Below are 24,605 nucleotides of genomic sequence, written 5' to 3' on the forward strand. Positions count from 1 at the left end.
TTCAATAATTTCTGTTTGTTTTACACCAGAGTTCAATTTGGGTCATCATGGAAGTCCGCGTTTAAGTCATGTCGATTTCATTAGAAAAATCCATCGACGGAAGAAAAAAACTATACGTTTAAGTTCAATGCTAAATTGCAGTATAAACCCAATATTTGTACAGTGTCTGAAAAAATAAATCATACTTGTACTGGCTACGAAACAGGAGAAAAGCTCAGCAAGCCTCGCCTTTTTTTCTCTATTTCTAAAGCTCGTCAAATAAATTTAATATTTTCCTACACTGTACGAATATTATACATACAATAAACAGATATATACTGGACACAAGCATGAAGATTTATTATTTTTTTTTAGATTGACTGAAAATTTCAAAATATACTTACACGGAAAGTTACACCTTCTTGTAAACTGCTAAAACACAGTCTCAGAAAAACTGACAAGAACAACATCAGTAGTAACAGCGAAGAAAGTTTTGAACGAGGCCGTGATATCTTCTTTGTTCGAGATAAATATGCTTCCAATGCCTGAAAAATAATGAAAAATACTTGAATTCCACTCCTTTGATTTAAATGATTAATTAATATTTCTTAAATTATTCAACAAAATCAGGCATGCCTTAATCAAAGTACCTAATTACTAAATAAAAACATATATGAAATACTAAGTAATTCATCCTGATTATACAAGCAAAGACGATACATTTCATATTCTAATATAAAGGTTAACTGCGTTAAGTAACTTTAAGTACAAAAGTATAATCTTCCAATTACTTAGTAAATGTAAGAACAATTCATTCAGAATAAGTAATAATTATCTGTAATCATCCCAAGTAATTCATTTTCTTACTTTAAGTAAAAAAATCTAAATATTAAGTAAATTATATGTTTCGGATGCATTGGCGCATCCGGGGGAGGAGAGGTCTAGGGGTTGGAACCCCCTTTTTTTCCTTTTTATGTGAAAGTATCATGGTATTCTGGTGGATGGAAACACCCCCCACCCCCCCCCCCCCCTTTTTTTAAATGGCTGGATTTGCGCCTGAAGTGTATGGTGACAGGTTAAGTACTTTGAGCTATCTTTCAGTAACTGCGAGTATTCTTTTATTTATTTTGTGATTATGTTATCTTACTTTTCTATTATAGCTAAGTGCTTTTCGTGTACTCTATGTTATTGTGTGATCTTTTACGTACGGTTGAATAGTCTAATGATTGAGATTTAAAAAAATGGAGAATGGTTGAGATCTCTTTAAACTAGTGTAACCCCGCTACATTCCCATGTGTCTTTCGTCCAAAGTTTTTCTAACTGATGTATAAATTTATTTTTTTTATGTTTTTTTGGGGGGAGGGGGATTTGGTGTTAATAATATAATTAAATCATCTTTGATTATTTCTGCTAAGTTTAATCACCATTTGCGTAGAATCAGGATAATTTATATTTATAGCGTGGTATATTGTATATATATAGACGCATGTCTATTGTTAAAGACTGTATGTTTTCTTCTACATTTCTTTTGGAAATTTTGTTGTTGGGTTGCTGTCTCGATGACATAAACTTCACATCGCCTTCTATTTATAGACATCCGGATACCAGTTGTTTTTATACTTACTATCATATCTACAGAAACGGAAATATCACAAGTATCCGGTCAATTAGGAACGACATTTTATTGAACTTTGTTACATTTTCTCAGTACACCACGTTTAACAATAGCATTGCCAGATACTTATAGCTAGATTGTATTATTTAACAAAAACACTGAACAACGTTCATCGTTTTTTTAACTGGTTGGCATAAAGGTGTCATATCGGGACAAATGAGCTGGGAAATTAGTGTGATTTCTGTCATACATCAACCAACATCACACATGCATATATAAGACTTACTATTTAAGCAGTGGCATAAAGTACAATACGCATGGATTTGTCACCGAATAATTAACTTTTATTCAATGGTACATTAAAACAAAGTGTATTTCAAATCATGCTTGAATGTAAAACAGTTTCAAAGACCTGAGTGTGTGAATAATATTGAAATGTGCAATAGGCATTTTTAAAGAATATATGTAATATTACCATTGTTATAATGACAAGCACTGGAAACAATTCCGTCAACGATGGATCACCTTCCAGAAAGCCATGTATATTAAGTGCTAACACACCCAATGTTAAAACAGCAATTAAAACCGTCAAAATCTGCAATGAAAAATACGATTAATTTGAATAGGTTCTTCTTATTTATAGAATATAATATTTAGAGAGTGATTTTTGTTACACTGCATGACGTACATCTGTTCATTATTTTCGATTAACGTTTTTTTTTTTTATGATTTGCTGTGCCTCTTATTCTTTTACATTTATCTGTGGCGCTGATATGCATTAAACACATCCCCGGCTTGGCCAATCCAAAGAAAAAAACATCAATAGACCAAACCAACAAACAACTCCTCCGAAACAAGAACGTACAATAGATCACATCATCAAACCAACATATCGTGTTCACTTCTCATATTATATATTTATCGAAAAAATATACCTGCCAATTTCTTCACGGAGAAGTTTTCCACTTCTGACAAACAGACTAAAATCATGTATGATTTCCTTTATTAAACGCATTGTGTTTCATGGTGTATTGTCTGCAAGTGCTGACTTAATTTTACTACATCGTTATAAACTCATGTTCGTTTAGATTTTATATATCTTTATAATAGCAAAGGGTCTCTGTGGCGGCCTTGTTGGCCGAGTGGTCTTTGTAGTCTTACTGCTGTTTAGCTAGCATGTCGACGCTCAGGTTGTGAGTTCGAATCCCGCACGTGGCAGGAGCGCTCGACTCCAATCTTAATTGACAAGGGTTGTCAGTTCTCCTTTCTCTCTTCGGGCACTCCGGTTCCTCCACTAATAACATCTGACCACCACGAAATAGCACAATAGTGCTGAAAGTGGCGTTAAACACCAATCATTCAATCAAGCACTCATTATAATAACCGTTAAAACATAAGTTGCATTTGACTTTTTGTCTGAAGACAGTCTTTTTGCGGCAACATTTATTTAGCATTTAGGACAATCTCCATCAAAATATTAAAAAAGAAATTCTAAATATTTAATTTCAAGAAACAGTAAGAGGAACAAATAATAAATGTTTTACTGTGAGTCAATTCATTATGTGCATGGCCAAAAGATTCGTTTAGATAATACATACTATTCTAAGCATTTAGGAGTAAGAACGCGGACAGGTCGACTCTTAGACAGACTAATGTGTATTGTGAACTGGCACGTTTAGATCCGGCCCAGTTTGCCGATATTGTGCAAAGCATGGTTCTCTTTCATATCACAATAACATGTTTTCGTACTGATATGTATGTACTATTTGCCACTGGACGTTAGATACTAAACCAACAGCATAAGCATCATGCAATTAAATTTAAAACGCCTGTCTTGCTATGATTTACTACTTCTATCGTTGTATTTCGTTCCCATTATATGACTAATTATGTTTGTAATTATAATGATACTTACAGTTCCGAGAGTATTTATCCGTTTTGGAGAATTTCTCCAACCAAAATGAAAAACTCGTAGTGGTGCTCCAAGTAAAAGGAGAAAACATGGGGAAGACTGAAGCAAAGATTTCTCAAAAAGAGACAGGTATGCTGAATCCATCGTATTCTCTGCTGAGAAAAAATCCTATAAATTGTAAAATGCAAATATTGGTATATTTAGAAACCCTCACACCACAAGCCGAAACTTCCAATTATAAATTGTCTTGTTACGCTACTAGTTGTCTATGGTTCTCATCAACATATGGATTTTTGCATATTAAAAAGGGTATGACTGTGTCCGCAGATTTGTAATAAGTGGCAAATAAGAGTATTATTTTTGTAGTTATATTGTGAAATTAGTTGTAAATAAGAGCTATCTTGTCGCCGTTTTGTAGTAATAAGTATATCATTTTGCTTTTCTTTGTTGACATATTTATTTGTTTTATAGTGATTAAGATTATAACACAATGTTGACTGTTGTACCCCTATTTTTTGCATTTTTATCTATTATGTCTGTTTGTTTTGTTCACACATATCTGTCAATATAATGGAATTTTTATGCGACTGTCATACAAATGAAAGGTTTAGCTAGCTATAAAACCAGGTTTAATCCACCATTTTCTACATAGGGAAATGCCTGTACAAAGCTAGGAAATTGACAGTTGTTTTCCATTCGTTAGATGTGTTTGAGCTTTTGATTTTGCCGTTTGATGGGGCACTTTCCGTTTTATATTTTCCTTGGAATTCGGTATTTTTGTTATTTTTACTTAATGCAATTATGAGCATTGTTCTGCCTGTAGTTGTTATGGTAACACGTGGCAAATATGAGAACTCTGTATGCAGTATTTTTGTAAAAATACTTTATAGTCTTCTTTTATCAGTTTTTGTAGTAATAGGTGGCTAATTCAAGTATTGTGTCTGCAGTTTTTTTGTTTTTTTTTGCTAATAAATGGCTAATGAGAGTATAACGATTATATCCGCATTTGTTTGGTAGTGATAAATGACAAATAAGATCATGATGTCCGCAATTTTTTAAGTAATTAATTGCGAATAGGAGTTACCTTACCGTAGTTTTTTTTTAGTAATAAGTTGCAAATATGAGCATTCTGTCTGCAGTATTTGTAGTAATAAGTTGCAAATTTTACAGTAACTGTTTTTTGTAGTTATTACAGGGGCGGATCCAGGATTTTCGGACGGGGTGTGGGGGGGGGGGGGTGGGGGGAGGGACGTAATTCCACAAAACTGCATGAAGAAATATCGCTAAGAGTAGCGAGGCCAACATTTTTTTTTTACCTTTCTATGTTAGACAATGATATATTTTTCAATCAAAAGGGGGCGTACGCCCTCTACGCCCTCTACTCTTGAATCCACCACTTTATAAGTGGAAAATAAGATAATTCCATAGGCAGTGATCGTTCACACTTGTTTAGTACTTAGTAATAAGTAATGTAGTAATCAGTAACAAATAATAGTATTCTGTTCGCAGTTTGGAAAGACGTCATTCGAACCCCTCCCCTTTTTTTCTTTGTTTCTGTCGACGGAAAAAAAGTATAGATAGACATGAAGGGTTCAATTGGTCAAAGCGCTCCAAACTGCGGACAAACTATATATATATATATATCAATCCTAAATTGAGGAAAATTATATGGCCTTCCAAATACCGTTTCGATCCCTAACATCACTGAAGAGACATTAATTGTCGAAATCCGGATATGGTGTACAAATTTTTGCACCTCATGTTTGCGGTATACCATCTTCTCCGCAAGTTTATTGTTTTCTGTTTGGTATTAAATTAATAATTAAGATCCATGTTACATCTCGTGATCAATTTATTTGGCAATCGTCAATGGCAGTCAGCAGGGTTTAAGAACATCAGTTGTTCGACCTGTTTGTCAAATGCGATTTGTTAAAATATACTTTTCACTTTTTTTGGTCTTTTGAAAAATGTTGTTTGTGCTGTATTTAGACCCCTCTACCAAGAAATTTGTTTTACATGCACACGTATAAAAATTGCGGTTTTTTATCCAACGCAATCATAGGTTTGAACGTTGTTTTCAATTTAGACATATATATATATATACATGTAATGTTTCATGGAAATTATCTTCCAAATAAGTCATATTAACTCTTTTAAGTTATAATAGCCAAAATGGAATATAACTTTTGGTCAGCGACTGTTCCAGCTAGAAAATTAAAAAAGATGCTCGATTGATTGCTCCCTCTGAAAAGTTGACAACCAAAGTTGATGAGTTTTATGTAATCATATGCACTTTGCATTATTTGACCTTGAATAGAGCAAAATTTTGCACAGTAAAATTCAGTAAAATAATATCCCATTTGGGGTCATACTTGTATATTCTAAAAGAAATATTATTACCCATTCGGGAGATAATCCCCAACCTGTTGTATTTAAAATACGAAGCGTGAAATTCTTTAAACAAAGACATATATTATTAGCTCAACAAAAATGTAAAGTAATTCAATGTTCAATTAATCTTATCTATTTATAAATTTTACAAATCATACCTGCATTTTCACAATCCACAGACAGAAATGGACAACACGGCCGATAGACCAACTAAAAACTATCTATCATAACCTGCTACTAGCTATATATATATATATAGGTAGATCGACCAAACATGAACACTAGCTGACAGTCGAAATTTTAATTCCAAAATATACAAAGAACGCCAATTTAAACGACCATAGCATTGTTATGTTGATTTTTTACTTTCATGTTATAATGTACATGGAACAGGTCAAGAATTAAGGACATGAACAATATTGATTATTTGTGGATTTAAATATACTGAGAATCCAATAAAACACAACACCAAATTTCTGTTTGATAAAATTTGTTTTCAATAATAGGTAAATCAGGTGTCTTTTATATTTTCTTTTGTATCTTTGATTTGCTGATTCGTTGAAATTTTCTTGTGTAATAATGAATAAACAAATATATTAACTATTACTTTCCACAATTACTGTTTTGAACACTGCAATAAAGTACAATGATTTTTTTTTCTTGTAACGTTTTCGTTAAACAAAGTCCTATGTTCGTTACAAATGTCCCTTCCGAAACATTAAACAGTTAAATAAATTGTACACGCTATATTTATCAAACACATTATATGTGTTATTTCATTGCCTAAAAAAAGTGACATTTTTCATATGTTCAGTATATACAATGCCATTTAATACACATTGATGTCCATTTAAAGGATTATGTAATACACACCCACAATAGGTTAAAGTGTTAAGAATGGTTATTACCCTTATATTTACTGTAGTAAAAACGAATTCTTTAATTTCGAAATCGCACTTCTTCAGCCTTTAATTAAAGCCTTTCACATCTCCTGCATGGATCTATCGGTATGATAATGGGAATTCCCTTATCAACAATATTTTTAATATTACGTGTATTTTTACGGGTTTTTTTTTCTGACAGAAACATTTTAGGATCACTGGTGTTGATAACAAGAAAAATAGGTTGATTAACAATTCTATAATAATGTCACCAAGTCAGGAACCTCTGGCCTTTGTTAATCTTGTATGTTTTTTTTAAATTTTGGCTCATTTATATGTTTCGGAGTTTAGTGTGACGTCCATTTTCGCTGAACTAGTATACATTATTGTTTAGGGGCCAGCTGACGCCCGCCTCCGGGTGCGGTATTTTCTTGCTTTGTTGAAGATCCATTGGTAGCATTGGGCTCTTTTCTGCGCTTTGATCTGGTTGTTGTCTCTTTGACACATTCCCCGTTTCCATTCTCAATTTTATCACTATAATAATGTTACATGTAAGCATGCATTGAATAGCTAGTTTTTTCCTATGCATGATAATAGAAAGTCCGAGGATCATAAGATTTGTCTCAATTATCAGGTGTTTTGCATAAAATTGTAAAACATCTAGTGCGAGTCCTAAAATGAGTAGTTTTTAATTTTCGAATAACTTAAAGGCAAGTGACCAAGTTCAAAAGACCTCTCATTGTGCCGACTCTAAGGGTGACTGTAGAAATATGGTCATTTTTGGACTTCTATCGACCGAGAGTAAAACCCTTGCTTAAGCGGGGAATCCGTTTGACTGTGGGTTGTACGAATACGCAGCCACGTCGTGTCAGAATGTGGACGTTAATTCCGATGTCTCGTGAAGAGGGTACCACGATCTCTGAAAGTTGAGAACCATTACAACAATTCTTTGAGGGGTTTGAAGATGGCCTGTTGCAATTCTAAATTTCTAAATCTGTCCTTATCCAATATCGCCTCATTTTCTAGCAGCATTACTTATTATTTACCACCATTCAATCTTGTCGACCTCTATTACAGGACCTACCTATTCATTTTATTGTTAATTTGATCTCTTTCTGAACATGCATGAAATGCTTGCCACTGGACGTAAAGCAAACAACAAGTAATATCCATGATTATAAAATGTTTAATATTTTCTGGAAATCTGCTACATGTATTTGATTTATCTCATTGTAGTTGTGTGGTTTTCATGAACAAATTAAATTTGTCTTGTTTTACAAGCTAACCGGGAAAGGACTTTATACCTTGGGACAGACTTAATATCTAGGCGGACATCAAAATCGAGAAATATGGGACTTAAGAGCTGTTCAGGGTGTTGTCAAAATATCGGTCACAACTTCTTGTCTCAATTTTTGTACGTGCGACTATTACTTTCATTGCATCATATGATTTTACAATGGTTCTGTTTTTATATCTGGATAACTCAGTCTATTATCAATTCTATTTTGACGTTCTTCTTTCGCTTTGGAAACAAAGCCATGTTGTAATTCGAATAATACAGAGGCTGCACGTGATTGACGTAAAATTAAAATTACAACGTCAGTTGAATTTAAAACAACGCCGGAGATCAAAATGGACATTTGTGTTGGTGTCGCTCGATTGGAAATTAAATAAAATCATTCTAAAAGTAAGTTCACATGTTCATTTTTCATCGTGAAACTGTTGATTTTCTATATTGTTTTTGAATTCGTGAAATCAAAATGACTGCCTTTCGAACGTATTATGTATTATAGGTCCGCTTCAGAAGATGAAAGTCCTAAATTTTCCTATTAGAATCGAAATAACGCTCGATATAAAGATATTGACAAATATAATGCCTATCCATGTTAAAACGAGCATAGAGCATGGCATGAAAGAATTATTTCTTAAATCTAAACTTTGAACTCACTTTCATGAAGAGCAAGTATTCACGACCTAATGCAGTTTAAATCCAGTGTAACCCCATTCATATTGTATAATTCTGTTTATTCGAATTCTCAGCGTCAAGTTGAATGTTTGTCTCCCTTTAAACGATCTCCAATAAAGAATGTATATATTATATATTGGAAAGGAGAAAATTCAATAAATACAACTTAATTTCAAGCCAACTAGCATGGGTTATGTATTGGATTTGCTCATTGTTGCAGGCCGTACGTTGACCTATAGTCGTTAACCTCTGCGTCATTTGGTCTCTGCATAGTGGAAAATTGTCTCACTGGCTATCATACCACAGCTTCTTCTTTCTATAATAGAAAACTTACATGTCATGAAGGACCCCGCTTGTACATTTTTGTATGAGGCACAGAAATTATTAATTATAATACTGATGCAAACAAAGCAAAAAATTTCAATGCGTAGTGTAGAGGCTGCTACGCTCTCTGAAATTAAAAACCCTTACAGCAACTCTGAGGGGTTCGTAGGTGGCCTGTTGCAATGCTAAACTTCTGTACCTATCTAATGTCGCCTCATTTTTAGCTGCAGTCCACATTTCACAACATTTAAACGCGGTCGACCCCCATTACAGTACATACCTATTGAATTTATTGTTAATTTGATCTCGACCTGAAGATGCATGAGATGTTTGTCACTGGACGTAAAGCAAACAACGATCAATCATTTTCATAATTAGAAATCTGCTACATTTATCGATTTATCGATCTCATTGTCGTTTTGTGGTTTTCTTGAACAAATTGATTTGTCTTGTTTTACAAGCTAACCTGGAAGGGACTTTATACCTTTCAACATAATGTCGAGTCAGACATTTTGACGTCAAAGAAAAGATCTGGTCAAAATCGTGATATGGTCAGGTTGGTGACGAAATATCGGTCACAACTTCTTGTCTCAATGTTTTTCGTCCGACTATACCTTCATTGCATCATATGATTTTACAATGGTTCTGTTTGTATATCTTAAATCCGCTGGAATGGGAATTTTCTTATGGATAACTCAGTCTATTATCAAATAATGTCAAATAACGTTGTACTTTGACCTATAATGGTTTACTTTTACAAATAGTGACTTAGATGGAGTATTGTCTCATTGGCACTCATACCACATCTTCTTATATCTATTGAACTCACTCACTTATGAAGAGGAAGTATTCAAGCTAATGCACTCTATACATGTACGCTGTTCAATTGTAGGATGCGTTTTAAACCCCACTATAATCCCATTCATACTGTATAATTCTGTTTATTTGGCGTCTCTCCCTTTACACGATCTCCAATAAAGAATGCATATATATATATAGAGAGAGCCTAGGTGGTCGAGTGGTCTAGCGCGTCGGGCATAGAGCAAAGCGATTTGGTGCCACGATATCTCAGTAGCATGAGTTCGAATCCCAGCCAGGGAAGAACAAAAAAATTGCTTCCGCAAATTTACAGATCTAACATTGTTGGGCTGTTGTTTAGACGAATTATATATATATAACAACAAATCGAGATATATATATAAGAAAGTCTAAATTGAAAACAACGTTCAAACCTATGATTGCGTTGGATAAAAACCGCATTTTTTATACGTGTGCATGCAAAACAAATTTCTTTCCATAATATATATATATATATTATGGAAAGAAAGAAAATTAGGAAAAAAAAACGCATTTAAATTTTAAGCCAACTAGTATAGGTAATGGTTTAGCTCATTGTTGCAGGCCGTACGGTGACCTATAGTCGTTAACTCTTACGTCATTTGATATCTGCATGGTGGAGAGTTGTCTCACTGGCAATCATACCACATCTTCCTAATTTTATATAGAAAACGATCATGTCATGAAGGAAACCGCTTGCACATCTTTGTATGTTGCACAGAAATAAATTATTAATACCAAAGCAATACATGCACATGAGGTATTAATATTGATTTTGTTATCAGTAAATTAAAACCAAAATAAATATTATTTTTATTTACATATGCACATTCATGGCTCTATAATCTGTCGACACCTGAATCTTGGCATTGCACAAGGTCATGTTTTTCTATGACTGTTGACGACGTCTTTACACTAAATCCATTGGAGGTTGGATGTATACTGATTGATATTTTAGTCTTAGATGCATGCTTTTTTTTTTGTTAGTTGTTATTGGTTTTGAACTAGCTGTCAGTAACTGCGAGTTCTCCATAGGCCGTACGGTGACCTATGGCTGTTAATTTCTGTGCCATTTGGCCTCTTGTGGAGAGTTGTCTTATTGGCAATCATACCCAATCTTCATATCTTTATATTGATCATTTTAATAGACCAACAGTCTAAATTTTAAATGTAAAGATAGTCAGTAATTCCATATAGGGGGATCTTACCCTATATGAAATTGACCCTACCCGTATATATTATTAGTTACACGGTATGTTAGTGACTAGCACACCGTGTAACGAATTTATTTTACCGACTATCTTCACTTGTAGTATTTAGACTAGCGGCTTATCAAAGTGATTAAGTCTTCAATACTTAGTATTTAGAACCTACCTCCATTTGTCTATACAAATATAAATGGCAACAATAACAACTTGTTACCTTTAAATGTGTTTTATGAATTTATTTCAATCGTTTATCATCAATTTCTTCGTCTGTTGAAACCTTTCAGATTTTTCCTCAACACCGTGTTATTTTTATAAAGGGACGTAACACCACTACTAACCGTGTATTGATATAAGCCCCGCCTGCTAACTCATATGAAATATACACGGTCTCCACGCGGTTTCTTTTAACCAATCATATTCCTAGAAATGTATAGGAGGTAAGATAAATATATAGCATTAGGTTACTAGCACACTCGTCTGTGTAACTAATGATCCATTATTTTATTGTAGTAGTATTTTTGGATGGATATACTTTTTTATGGTCCTGGGTGGCCGAGTGGCTTTCTGTTGCCGGGTGTTACCTTTCCTCGTCAGTTTTTATACGCCCGTCAAATTTTTTGACGGGACATATTATGGTATACAAACGTCCGGCGTCCGTCCGTCTGTCTGCCCGTCTGTCCGTCTGTCTGTCCGTCTGTCTGTCCGTCTGTCCGTCTGTCTGTCCGGCGTAAACATGTCGCACCGTAACTTGAGAATGACTTATCCAAATTTCATGAAACTTAACATAATAGTTGTTTCTTATGATGGTCAAACGATCTGTATACTTTTTGGTGAAAATAAGATTAAAACTTTTTGAGTTACGGGACTAAGTAAGTAAAACAGGTGTGTGTTTTTTTTTTTTCACATGTCGCGCCGTATCTCAAAAACAATTTATGATTATTGCTTAAAACTTTACACACTTCTTAGTTATATTAATTTTAAGATCTGTATACTTTTTGGTGATGATTCAAAATTTTATTTTAGAGATATTGAGTATTTTGTTAAAAAAGGGGGAGGGGTTTTTCACATGTCGCGCCGTATCTCAAAAACAGTTTATGATTATTGCTTAAAACTTTACACACTTCTTAGTTATATTAACCTTAAGATCTGTATACTTTTTGGTGATGATTCAAAATTTTATTTTTGAGTTATTGAGTATTTTGTAAAAAAAGGGGGAGGGGTTTTTCACATGTCGCGCCGTATCTCAAAAACGATTTATGATTATTGCTTAAAATTTTACACACTTCTTAGATATATTAATCTTAAGATCTGTATACTTTTTGGTTTTGATTCAAAATTTTATTTTAGAGATATTGAGTTTTTTGTAAAAAAAAAAGGGGGGGGTTTCGCATGTCACGCCGTATGTCAGAAACTATTTATGCTTATTGCACACACAAGACGACGAGCATATCATGCGCTCATGGCGCAGCTGTTTATTATCTAGCGTCGTAACACAGTGTACAATGTACATGGTATATAAGGCATGAAGGAATATTACAGATCAGCTGAATTATCTATCGTAGAGGATCTTACAAATTAATGAAGGATGCAGTCACAGAAATAATTATATTATAAGTACGTCTGAACCAGTGACAACTCTACGACAGATTTTATCCAGCGGATCACCAGTGATGAATATACAAGGCCGAAAACACATTCTGTATACATATTTCGTCTAAATAGCAGACCAACAATGTTAGATCTGTAAATTTGCGGAAAGCAATTTTTTTTATCTTCCCTGGCCGGGATTCGAACTCATGCTACTGAGATATCGTGGCACCAAATCGCCTTGCATTATGCCTATATATATATAAATAGATATACAATTATAAATTAAAAACAGCGTTCAAACCTATGATTGCGTTGGACAAAAACCGCAATTTTTATACGTGTGCATGCAAAACAAATTTCTTGGTAGAGGGGTCTAAATACAGCACAAACAACATTTTCAAAAAGACCATAAAGTGAAAAAGTAAATTTCAACAAAACGCATTTGATATATATTTATATGCTAGACTCAGATCGACGTCCGATTCTCAAATCGACGTCCAAATCTGACGTCACATTCTCAAATCAGTGTCCAATATTTTGACCCTCTAATTGACGTCCAATGTGACGTGATATATTGCCAAAATGACGTCCGATCAATTGTAGTTTCTCTAATCGATGTCCAATATCAATAAATGATAAATGACTGCACGTATACATGTACATGTACATGTATAATGTACATGTATAAGACTTTGGTTGATTTTCGAACAAATACGAAATAAAAGATGAAGTTTGGTCTGTTTTGTAGGGTTCTTATAACATGTTATACAACTCAATTTTCAAACAGTTACAGATTTCCCATAGAGATTTTTTCAACCCGAAAAAGGTAACAGATGTATTGATATTCCTTTGCATGAGGTCGAAGTCTATCCGACGCAGCATTATTTTTATTAAATTGATCTCTATTTATATCATCTGTATCGTTTTGTCTTTATGTAAAGCTGTTTTAAGTAACTTATTGTCTTTATACATTACAAATCGTAATGACATAGTAGACGTACAGAATGAGAAGGAACAACACAGTCAGTTACATCTCTTCCCAAAGAATCAACTAAACAAAATAAAAGGACTAACATCGATAAATGACAAGACAACCACCGACATCTTATAACATATAAATGTATATTAATATTTATCTTGATTGAAACTAATCCAATCGATCTACGTTGTCGAAAGTCATTCATATTCATATTGATTAATGACATGTGAGTATACGTCAATGAGAAAACAAACCAACGACAAAGAAAACCAAACGACATATAAAGGGCAACATTCAGTATTCAACAATGGACAAAATAAAGAAGTACAGCCAACCGTTTTAAGAGTACTATAATTCGGACTCTGTAAGATATTTTTCAACAAATTTCTGACCTTTACACCTGAAGTCAAACATATACAAAAGAAATTGGCATTTGGTTTTATGTTTGTTCCAAGGTTAGGGGAGGGTTAAGCGTTCACAAACATGTTTAACCACGCCACATTCTTAATGTGTCTGTAGTCCAGTGGTTGTCGTTGGTTTATGTCTGTCATATTTGTTTTTCGGAATTGTTTTGAAACAAAAGTTATAAAAAAGACCGTTAGCTTTCTAGTTTGAATTGTTTACATTTTTCATGTCGTGGCCTTTTATAGCCGACTTTGCAGTATGAGTTTTTACTGAGACTAAGGTTTTTATCATTGTTGAAGGCTATAGTATATAGACTATAATTGCTTACATCCACTTCATTTGAACTCTATTGGATATCTCTCCATTTGCAATCATACCACATCTACTTATTTTATATAATTGCTTAGATTTTAAAATTGATATCACAACCTGTTTACATCGGTCTTTTAATAAAGTTATGACGTCATTGCGGCAAATCCATAAAACGGAAGTCGATTAGGGAAGCCAAAAATTGGACGTCGATTTGAGAACAACAAAAAAGACGTCGATTAGAGGGGTATAGAATTGGCCGTCGATTTTGGAATCTTTTATTGTGACGACAGATTTGGACGTCGATTTGAGGAACGGACGTCAATTAGAGACCGGACGTCGATCTGAGTCATGAGTGATGTTTCATGGAAATTATCTTCCAAATAAGTCATATTAACTCTTTTAATTTATTATAGCCCAAATGGGATATAATGCTCAGTGCAAATATCTTTATTTTAGAAATTAGCAAAAATTTTGAAGAGTATATTTGTTTAGGTCAATAGTAGCAACTTTTGGTCAGCGACTGTTCCAGCTAGAAAATTAAAAAAGATGCTCGATTGATTGCTCCCTCTGAAAAGTTGACAACCAAAGTTGATGCGTTTTATGTTATCCTTTGCACTTTGCATTATTTGACCTTGAATAAAACAAAATTTGTTAAATTCAGTAAAATCATATCCCATTTAGGGTAATACATGTATATTCCAAAAGAAATATTATTACCCATTCGGGAGATAATCCCCAACCTGTTGTATTTAAAATACGAAGCGTGAAAATCTATAAACAAAGACATATATTATTTGCTAAAAAAAAAGTAAAGTGATTTAATGTTCAATTAATCTTAGCTATTTATAAATTTAACAAATCATACCTGCATTTTCACAATCCACAGACAGAAATGGACAACGCGGCCGATAGACGAACTAAAAATTATCTACCATAACCTGCTACTAGCTATATATAGATCATTTAAACATGAGCACTAGCCGACAGTCGAAATTTTAATTCCAAAATATACAAACTGAAAAAACGTCAAATTGACCATAGTATTGTAATAATGACCAATATTGATTCTTTCAGGATTTAAATATACTGGGCATCCAATAAAACATAACACCAACTTTCTGTTTGATAAAATTTGTTTTCAATAATAGGTAATTCAGGTGTCTTTTATGCTTAATTTGGATCGTTGGTTTATTTTAAAGCTGATTCGTTGACATTTTCTTGAATTATAAATAAGCAAATATATTAACATATTATAACAGTTTCCACATTTACTGTTTTGAACACTGCAAAAAAGTTCAATGATTGTTTTTCTTGCTGTATAAAGTTGTTGTTAAACAAAGTCCTAATATGCTCGCTACAACTCACTCCTCCGAAACATTAAACAGTTGAAAAAATTGTACGAGCAATATTTATCTAACACATTATATTTTTTATTTCAATGTCTACTGAAAAGGTGACATTTTTCATATGTTCAGTATATACAATGCCATTTAATACACATTGATGTCCATTTAACAGGGTATTGAAACGAAATTGTATTTAGGTATACTTCGCTGCGTGATTATGCAATACACACCTACAATAGATTAAAGTATAAGAATGGTTATTACCCTTATATTTACTGTAGTAAAAACGAATGCTTTGATTTCGAAATTGCACTTCTTCAGTCTTTGATTAAAGCTTTCCACATGTTAACATAAACTCTATTGGTATATTTAGGGGAATTCCCTTACCAAAAATATTTTTAATATTATGTGTATTTTTACGGTTATTTTTTTTCTGACAGATACATTTTAGGATCACTGATGTTGATAGCAAAGTAAAAATAGGTTGATTAACACATCTGTAATAATGTCACTAAAATAATTTTTAGCATGCATTGAATATTTTTTCTTGCATTATTTCTAGGTATGATGATAGAAAGTCCGCTGATCAAAACATTTGCCCCAAATATTAGGTGTTTTTCATTAAATTGTAAAATGTCGAGTGCGAGTGACTACGGAATAGACAAAATGGCCATTTTGGGTCTTTTATCGACCGACAATAAAACCCTTGCTTAATGGGGCGTCCGTTTGCCTCTGAGGGCTGTATAAATACGCAACCACGTGGGGTCAGAATGGGGACGTTATTTTCGATGCCTGGTGTAGAGGGTGACATGCTCACTGAAATTTACGAACCCTTACAACAACTCTTTTGAGGGGTTTGTCGGTGGACTGTTGCACAGGTAAATTTCTGTCCATATCCAATATCGCCTCATTTTCTAGCGGCAGTCCAAATTTCCCACCGTTCAATCCTGTCGACCCCTATTACAGCACCTACTTAATGAATTTATTGTTAATTTGATCTCGTCCTGAACATGCATGAAATTTTTGCGCTGGACGTAAAGCAAACAACGATCAATTTCCATAATTATGAATATTTTGGGAAATCTGCTACATGTATGTGATTATAATCTCATTGCAGTTGTATGGTTTTCGTGAACAAAATGATTTGTCGTGTTTTACAAGCTAACCGGAAAAGACCTTTATACGTTTGGGGCATACTTATCAATGTCGAGTCAGACATCTTAACGTAAAAAGAAAAGACTGGGTCAAAGGTATTTGAGCTACATGTAGGTTTAGCATATTTGGCGTCTTAAAAGCGTTCTATGGGGCTTTAAGAGCTGAGCAGGGTGGTGACGAAATATCGGTCACAACTTCATGTCTCAACGTTTTTAGTCTGACTTTCATTGCATCATATGGTTTTACAATGGTTCTGTTTGTATATCTTAAATCGGCTAGGATGGGGTTTTTTATGGATAATTCTATTATCAAATAACGTTGAACTCACTTTTATGAAGAGGAAGTATTTAAGTTAATGCACTCTATACATGTATGCTGTTCAACTGTAGGATTTGTTTTAAGCCCTAGTATAATTCCATTAATACTGTTTAATTCTGTTTATTTCCCATCGTATGTCTCCTTTACAAGATCTCCAATAAAGAATATATATATTTATATCTATTATAGAAAGAAAGAAATGTCAAAAAACGCAACTTAATTTTAAGCCAACTAGTATTGGTATTGGTTTTGCTCATTGTTGCAGGCCGTATGGTGACCTATAGTCGTTAACTCCTACGTCATTTGATATCTGCATGATAGAGAGTTCTCTCACTGGCAATCATATCACATCTTCCTATTTTTATATAGAAAACTAACTTGTCATGAAGGACCCCGCTCGCACATTTTTGTATGAGGCACAGAAATAATTATTAATAACAAAGCAATACATGCACATGATGTATCAAATAATCGTAAACTTTGACACGAGGAAATAATTGGTGTTCTACGTAAATTGGAAGTTTTGTTCAAGGTCGATCAATGTGACAAAATTATTTATTTTCGCAGCTATTTCGCATATGGTGGCTAACTGACGGGTAGTGTTTGACACAAGAAAACACAATTTGAATAATTTGTCATACCTTAAATCTGAGCGATACCTGTATCTTGGCATTGCACAAGATCATGTTTTTCTCTGACTGTTAACGACGTCTTTACACTAAATCCATTTGATGTTGGATGTATACTGATTGATAATTTAGTCTTAGATGCATGATCTTTTTTTGTAAGCTGTTTATGGTATTGAACTAGCTGTACTCTATAGGCCGTACTGTGACCTATAGTTGTTAATTTCTGTCATTTGGTCTCTTGTGGCGAGTTGTCTTATAATTGGCAATCATACCACATCTTCTTATTTCTATATTGATCATTTTAATAGACCAACAGTCTAAATTTTAAATGTTAAGATAGTCAGGAAGATAAATTCGTTACACAGTGTGCTAGTGACCAGTCTATGGAAAGTGCGAATCGAGAAATCCGTTTCTTATGTGGAGTAGCGATATTTTCTTTTGTAAATGTAAATCGCAGACGAATGTTGACATTTGTAGAAATAAAAGAAAATTCATCGTAAAATACTCGTTTATTCTTTTTAAAACATAGACGTATTTAACAGGACAAACGTATATATTTACAACTTGCCATGTATTTTGAACATTTTATCACAAGTATGTTGTTTTTAAACGAGTAAATATGTATTTGCATTGAATAAAACCTATTTGCACGATCTATGATTTTGAGGTTTCCAAATACTTTGACAATGATGTACCAAAGACAGTGGAATGGCTATTGAACGTATTCCATTGCACTCTACGCCATAATCATTTTGTCTATATGTAATTTTAATAGTTAAATGCATTTGTTGAAATTAGAATGAAAATACTTTATCATGCATTTATTATGCAACACATTCAAAGTCAATGAAACATGACTGAAGTTGCAGGGCAAAAAAATCTCCCTGTGAATGAGATATGATAATGCTGTTACAACTGCATACCAAATATCACTGACCTATTGTAATGGTTCTCCTTAAAATGACCTAATCAAAAACTAACTGTAAGCAAATTTTCGCAGTCAATGAACCGGCGAATTACAAGATTTTGTGGGCAGTGTAAAAATATGCAGGTTGAAGAAAAGTTTCATTTTTTAATGGAATGCACTGCATACGAAATAGAAAGGAATATTATTCTTAATGAAGCATGTTTTCAATATAAAAACTTACCTTATATTTCAAAGTACGAACAGTTTATTTGGTTGATGTCCAGTGAGTCTGAAAATGTTAATACGTCAGTGTCAAGATATATTAGTACTTGTTCTGAAATAAGAGAAAATTTGCAATCCAGAAACTAAATATACATGTTGGCTGTACCTGTAGAAAACTGATTAAAAACGGTATTTCACATCCTAAATTTTACGGTAATATTGTACTTAAAGCGCGGAAATCACTATGTGAACCGTGTAAACTCATCGAACCTTTAAAAAAACTTATTAGTAAAGGTTATCTTACCAATGTTGTAATTAGATATTTGAATATGGTTTACATTGGCACTAATATCGATTTTGTCATCAGCAAATTAAAACATAACTAAATTTGTATTCTTTTCAAACGGGATGTATAAAGACACACTCACGTTCATTTTGATCTATAAAGAGGTTAAACTCCTAACTATCCTACTGTCTGCCGATACATTTATTTTTGGCATTGCACAAGTCATGTCTTCTTTGACTGTCCATGACGTTAAAATACTAAATCCCTGGGATGTGTTTAGTTGATTTTAGTTTCTGATGCATGATTTTTTATTATTAATTGTTTTGGCTTTTAACTAGCTGTCAGTAACTGCGAGTACTCTCAAATCGTACTTTCTTGTTTATTTGACCTGTTGATACTAATTGTAATGTTTGTTTGTTATTTAATGTTATTCAGGGTTATATCTGGTCTATATACCAGCTTTGATAAGTGTTTGGTATTACTATAAATTTTCACTTCGTACTATGAACATCAAAATTATTCATTTTGTAAAAATATTTCCTTTCTCTATTGGAATTGTACATGTATACCTAACAACAAAATTATTTTCATTTACCTGTGTTTACATTTATTGCAAATGGCTGATATTTTTGTTCGAGCATATTGTTTTTCTTAAATTGTTTAGCATTTCACAGCAGTATAACATGTTACTTTAATTATTCTTCCCTTAGTTTATTTATTTTGTATTTATATTGTATCATAGGTCAAATTTATTTGTTCAGTGTATGTTCACTGGTGTTAATATGTCCTTTGATTGAGTTAAGCTGTTTCAGTTGATATTTTATAGTGTGTCTTTCTATGTTGTGATGTTACACTGTTGTTTCAGAAAAAGGGTGAAGGTTTGGTACCATTAAAACGTTTAAACCCGCTGCATTTGTTTGCACCTGTTCTAAGTCAGGAATCTGATGTTCAGTAGTTGTCGTTTGTTGATGTGGTTCCTAAGTGTTTCTCGTTTTTTATATAGATTAGACCGTTGGTTTTCCCGTTTGAATGGTTTTACACTAGTAATTTTGGGGCCCTTTATAGCTTACTGTTCGGTGTGAGCCAAGGCTCCGTGTTGAAGACCGTACTTTGACCTACAAAGGTTTACTTTTATAAATTTTGACTTGGATGGAGAGTTGTCTCATTTGCACTCATACCACATCTTCTTATATCTATGTAGAAGTGATGTAGTTTATGTTTTATGTATTAGAGAGGGTTGATATTTTATTTTATTTATTTTCAAACACCATCTGGTATGGAGTATAGTTATTTATTCATTTATTTATTTTCAATGTAATATATCTTAAAAAATTACTGTATAATTAATACTATATATATATATATGTATATGCTCGGTAACGGGCCCTTTAATTGGATTCAATCAAATATTCTTATTCTTATAGAAATTTGATTGATGTTATGTCGATGCCACCAATTTGAACGAAAATTTAGGTCGGTCTATACAACATAACTTGATTTTATTCTTCAAATATAAAACGTATAACAAAAATACCGAACTCGAAGGCAAATTTAAAAAAGGGACGTCGATAAAACTGACAAATCAAACACTGTTAATAAACGGAACAAGTGAAAAACATCTGCCAGGTATAACTTTTATCTAATACAAATTTGTTTGAAAAACAATTAAAAATTTCGAAAGATGTCTCAAACTAAAAATAAGTAGATGTGGTATGATTGCCAATGAGACAACTATCCACCAAACTTCAAATGAAGTGGATGTAAGCAATTATAGGCAACCGTACGGCCTTCAACAATGAAAAAAAGTTTATTTTGACAGTAAGCAGTGGGCTAAAACTGCTACCTCGTACATGTATAACATGAACCGTTTGTTACAATAAAAACATACCGCAACTGCATTAAAAAATATCGCATCTTCAATTTAATAAGTAGCATTTAATTATTTCTTTATAAAAGAAAAACGTAGCAGTACAATTTTTACAATGATTATCGGATCGTGAATGCAATTAAAAGAAAATTTGTATTTTCAAATTAGAAAATCAAATTATGTCTGTCAAAATGATTCAACTTCCTTAATAAAACTGTGCACTTAGTGAATGAAAAAATGCAGTACTTTTTAAGAAAACACAAAAGGCGACACACAATCCAATGAGAATCATTAAGAAAAAATCACGTTTTGTATCCATAATGGTCACAATTCAATATACCATGATATATTTGAAACTTAATCTTTATTGTGTCAGATAGTCCAGTAGAATATATATATGTTATAATTGAAAAAAGTTCATATTATTTTTGAAAAAGTATACTTTTGTTGATTTTTAATAAAAAAATGATCGTGAAAGATCATTCAACGCACTATTTTGATCGTGAAAGACAAGGCGTGACCAGAATTAATGATCAGAAAACAGCATTTCTTTTACCAATTGGTATACTTTTAATTGGTCAAAGCGTGTAATTACTTTCTAAGAACGTAAATTAATGCTTTAATTTTTGTTGGTGATATATATATATATTTACCCATATCTAAACCTGTTTTCATTTAAGAGGCAATGCTACATGTAACTAGGCAGCCAAGATAATAAGACCTTCAGGAGCGTAAATTGTCGAAAAGTAAATATCATTGTATATATAATGCAGGAGCTTGCAGCTGATAATCAGAGTTTTTAAAACGTTACCAGTGCCTGAGCAAACAATTAATGAGCCAGGGTTTTAGGTGCTGACTCTGTGTAGCATTTTATCTATTTGACAGTCTCACCCTTACGGAGCCCCTTAAGTACCAAGTAAATAGAAATATTTTCGTTTGCCGGATTTAATCTGGTGCGCACTAGTTTGAAAAATCGTGCGCACGACTTTAAATCTCATGCACACGACCTTTAATCTCGTGCGCACGATATATGAAAACTAGTGCGCATAACTTTCAAAAACTGGTGCGCACAACTTTCAAAAACTGGTGCGCACGACTTTCAAACTCACCTTACCAGTTTGAAAGTCATGCGCACAAGTTCGAAAGTCGTGCTCACGAGTTTTCAAACTGGTGCACACCAGATTAAATCTCCGGCAAACGAAAATATTTATATATACATCACACTTAAGCGGTCCTACTAAAAAGCGCCCGGGAGCGCCCGGGAAAAGAAAAAGTGCCCGGGGGAAGAAAAAGCGCCCGGGGAAGATAAAAAAGCGCCCAGGAGAATAAAACAATAATATTTTATAACAATAAATGTTTTCCTGAATAAAAAAATAATAATCATTGCTTGTTTTGTCCTTAATATAAATGGGGATATGTACGATGCTACATCTAAAGTGTGTAGATAGTGTTGTTGCACTTTTACATTTTAGATTTCAAAATTGTATATAAGTAAGTAAGTAAATATAAACAAGAGTATATAGAAGAATCGTGAACGATATTGTCCTCGATCAAAACGTATATTTCGTTATTTAAAAAAAATCAGTGCCCGAGGTCTAATATTCGCAACTGCATAGTGAACACTTTTCAAAGTTTTGTATTTTATTAAACACACTTGAGTTGACGGCGGAAGATCGTGGAAGGGTTTCAACATGCCTGCCACTATGAAAAGAAAAGTTAAACCCACTGCTAAAGGGGGACAACACTTTCTACTCAACTATATTACAGATATTCGTAATAAAGGTTAACTTACTTGTTCAAGTAATATTACCGATACACGTAATATTACACGAATAAATAATCGCCTGGACTGTTTAACATGCATAGTATAATTGTTTTATTTGCTGATGCTGATATACATGTGCGTGTCACTTTTATCGTTCGTAAATAATGTGTAACTCTTTTAATTTTATAAAATTAATATTAATCTGTGAAATTTAAGTTGTTTTTGCATTTTTCATTTTGATATCGTTTTTGAAAAACATGTCTTTTGATGTCTAACATTTTATAAATCTTCAGCATAAACTGTGATCCATTATTATCTGTCTTTCGAAATAGTATTCATATATTATTGTTAAAATTGAAACATTCATTTTTGTGTTTGTGCTTTATTACAAATGTCTAGTATCTGAATTTGCAAAATAGTTGTCTAAAATTAAAAAAAAAATCAATGTGCATAACTTTTTTCATCGACACAAAGTTGTCTCATGCCAATACAATATCTATATATTTTCCCCGGGCGCCTTTTCTTTTCCCCGGGCGTTTTGTTTTCTTCCCCGGGCGCTTTTTCTTTTCCCCGGGCGCTTTTACTTCACCCGGGCGCTCCCGGGCGCTTTTTAGTAGGACCCCACTTAAGGGACTCCGTAATTATGCTTTATATACTGACTGTATTAACAACTACACAAACTTTTTAATTGGCGTCTTTGTTTGATTTAATTGTAAGTGTGTTTGAACGTTAAACTAAGTTGTGTTGTATGTCTGTTGGATCCCAAAAATGGCCACGTTAACCGATTATGTGGTATTATCAAATAATCAGATCCAATGGCATTGAACAATCATAGACATATTCACATGCAAAAGTGAAGCGGATTAAGTCATGCAAATGCAATCTTTTGATATACCATTTTCAAATATAAATTATCACTTGTTTAAAGAAAGATTTGATCGTTTTCGTGGATTTTTTGCAATAACGAATAAGCGACAACAGATCTTTCACGATTATTTTCAAGATCATCAAAATGCGGTACCAGATCTTTCACGATCCGAAATTTCAAATTTTTACAAATAATACCGTTTTTGCAAAGTTTCTGAATAAACTAAATCAAAATAACTTTAAGAACTATTCTAAACAGTAATATTGAACGATATTTCTAAGAGAAAAGTAGTTTATGCATTTAAAATTTGAAAAAAAACATGTTTGTTTACATTTTTATTTCTCTGAAATTTCGAAGAGCAATCTGCCTTTTGTAGTTTTGTAAAAACGGTGTACTTTTAAGTCTTGATTTTTTCTTGATACTGATCATAATGTTGAACCATTTTGACAGACAGTTATATTTTTCCAATATTTGTCATTACTATTGATTAATTAGATTATTTACTGACGTTGCATGTGTCTTCTCGATAATATTTTATTCACGATCCAATCGCAATACTTGACCACCGTTACTTATTCTTTCACGATCATTTTTCTCGATATACCGAATGACAGCCGTGTAAACGATAGGTTAACAGTTTATATGTCCACACAGAAATCTTAGCGTGTTGCTCGTTTAACTGGTCTATTTGACCTTTTTCACGCTCTTTTGATTAATGGTAATACATTAAACTCTTCTGCTTGCCGCGTGAATTCATTTCGGGCTGAACGTATTTATATATTTTAATATTAAATTATTTTTTACAGCAAAAAACATCTTTTTCCTCATGGAGTGTCTGCATAT

The 24,605-nt window shown here is 33.1% G+C and overlaps 1 long non-coding RNA gene across 2 annotated transcripts; it reads right to left on the reverse strand.

Moving 5' to 3' along the window:
- Window positions 1-446: 446 nt before the first annotated feature.
- On the reverse strand, window positions 447-15,296 carry LOC127709234 (uncharacterized). 2 transcript variants are annotated; one of them, XR_007985561.1, is made up of 4 exons: window positions 15,265-15,296; window positions 3,510-3,674; window positions 2,070-2,189; window positions 447-524 (listed from the first exon to the last, which is right to left on the reverse strand). It is a non-coding gene; the product is annotated as an uncharacterized LOC127709234 (long non-coding RNA). The 2 variants fall into 2 exon arrangements; XR_007985560.1 differs by lacking the exon at window positions 15,265-15,296 and adding an exon at window positions 6,056-6,244.
- Window positions 15,297-24,605: the final 9,309 nt, after the last annotated feature.

The sequence above is a fragment of the Mytilus californianus genome, unplaced genomic scaffold (assembly GCF_021869535.1).
Source record: "Mytilus californianus isolate M0D057914Y unplaced genomic scaffold, xbMytCali1.0.p SCAF_7, whole genome shotgun sequence".
Classification (NCBI taxonomy): domain Eukaryota; kingdom Metazoa; phylum Mollusca; class Bivalvia; order Mytilida; family Mytilidae; genus Mytilus; species Mytilus californianus.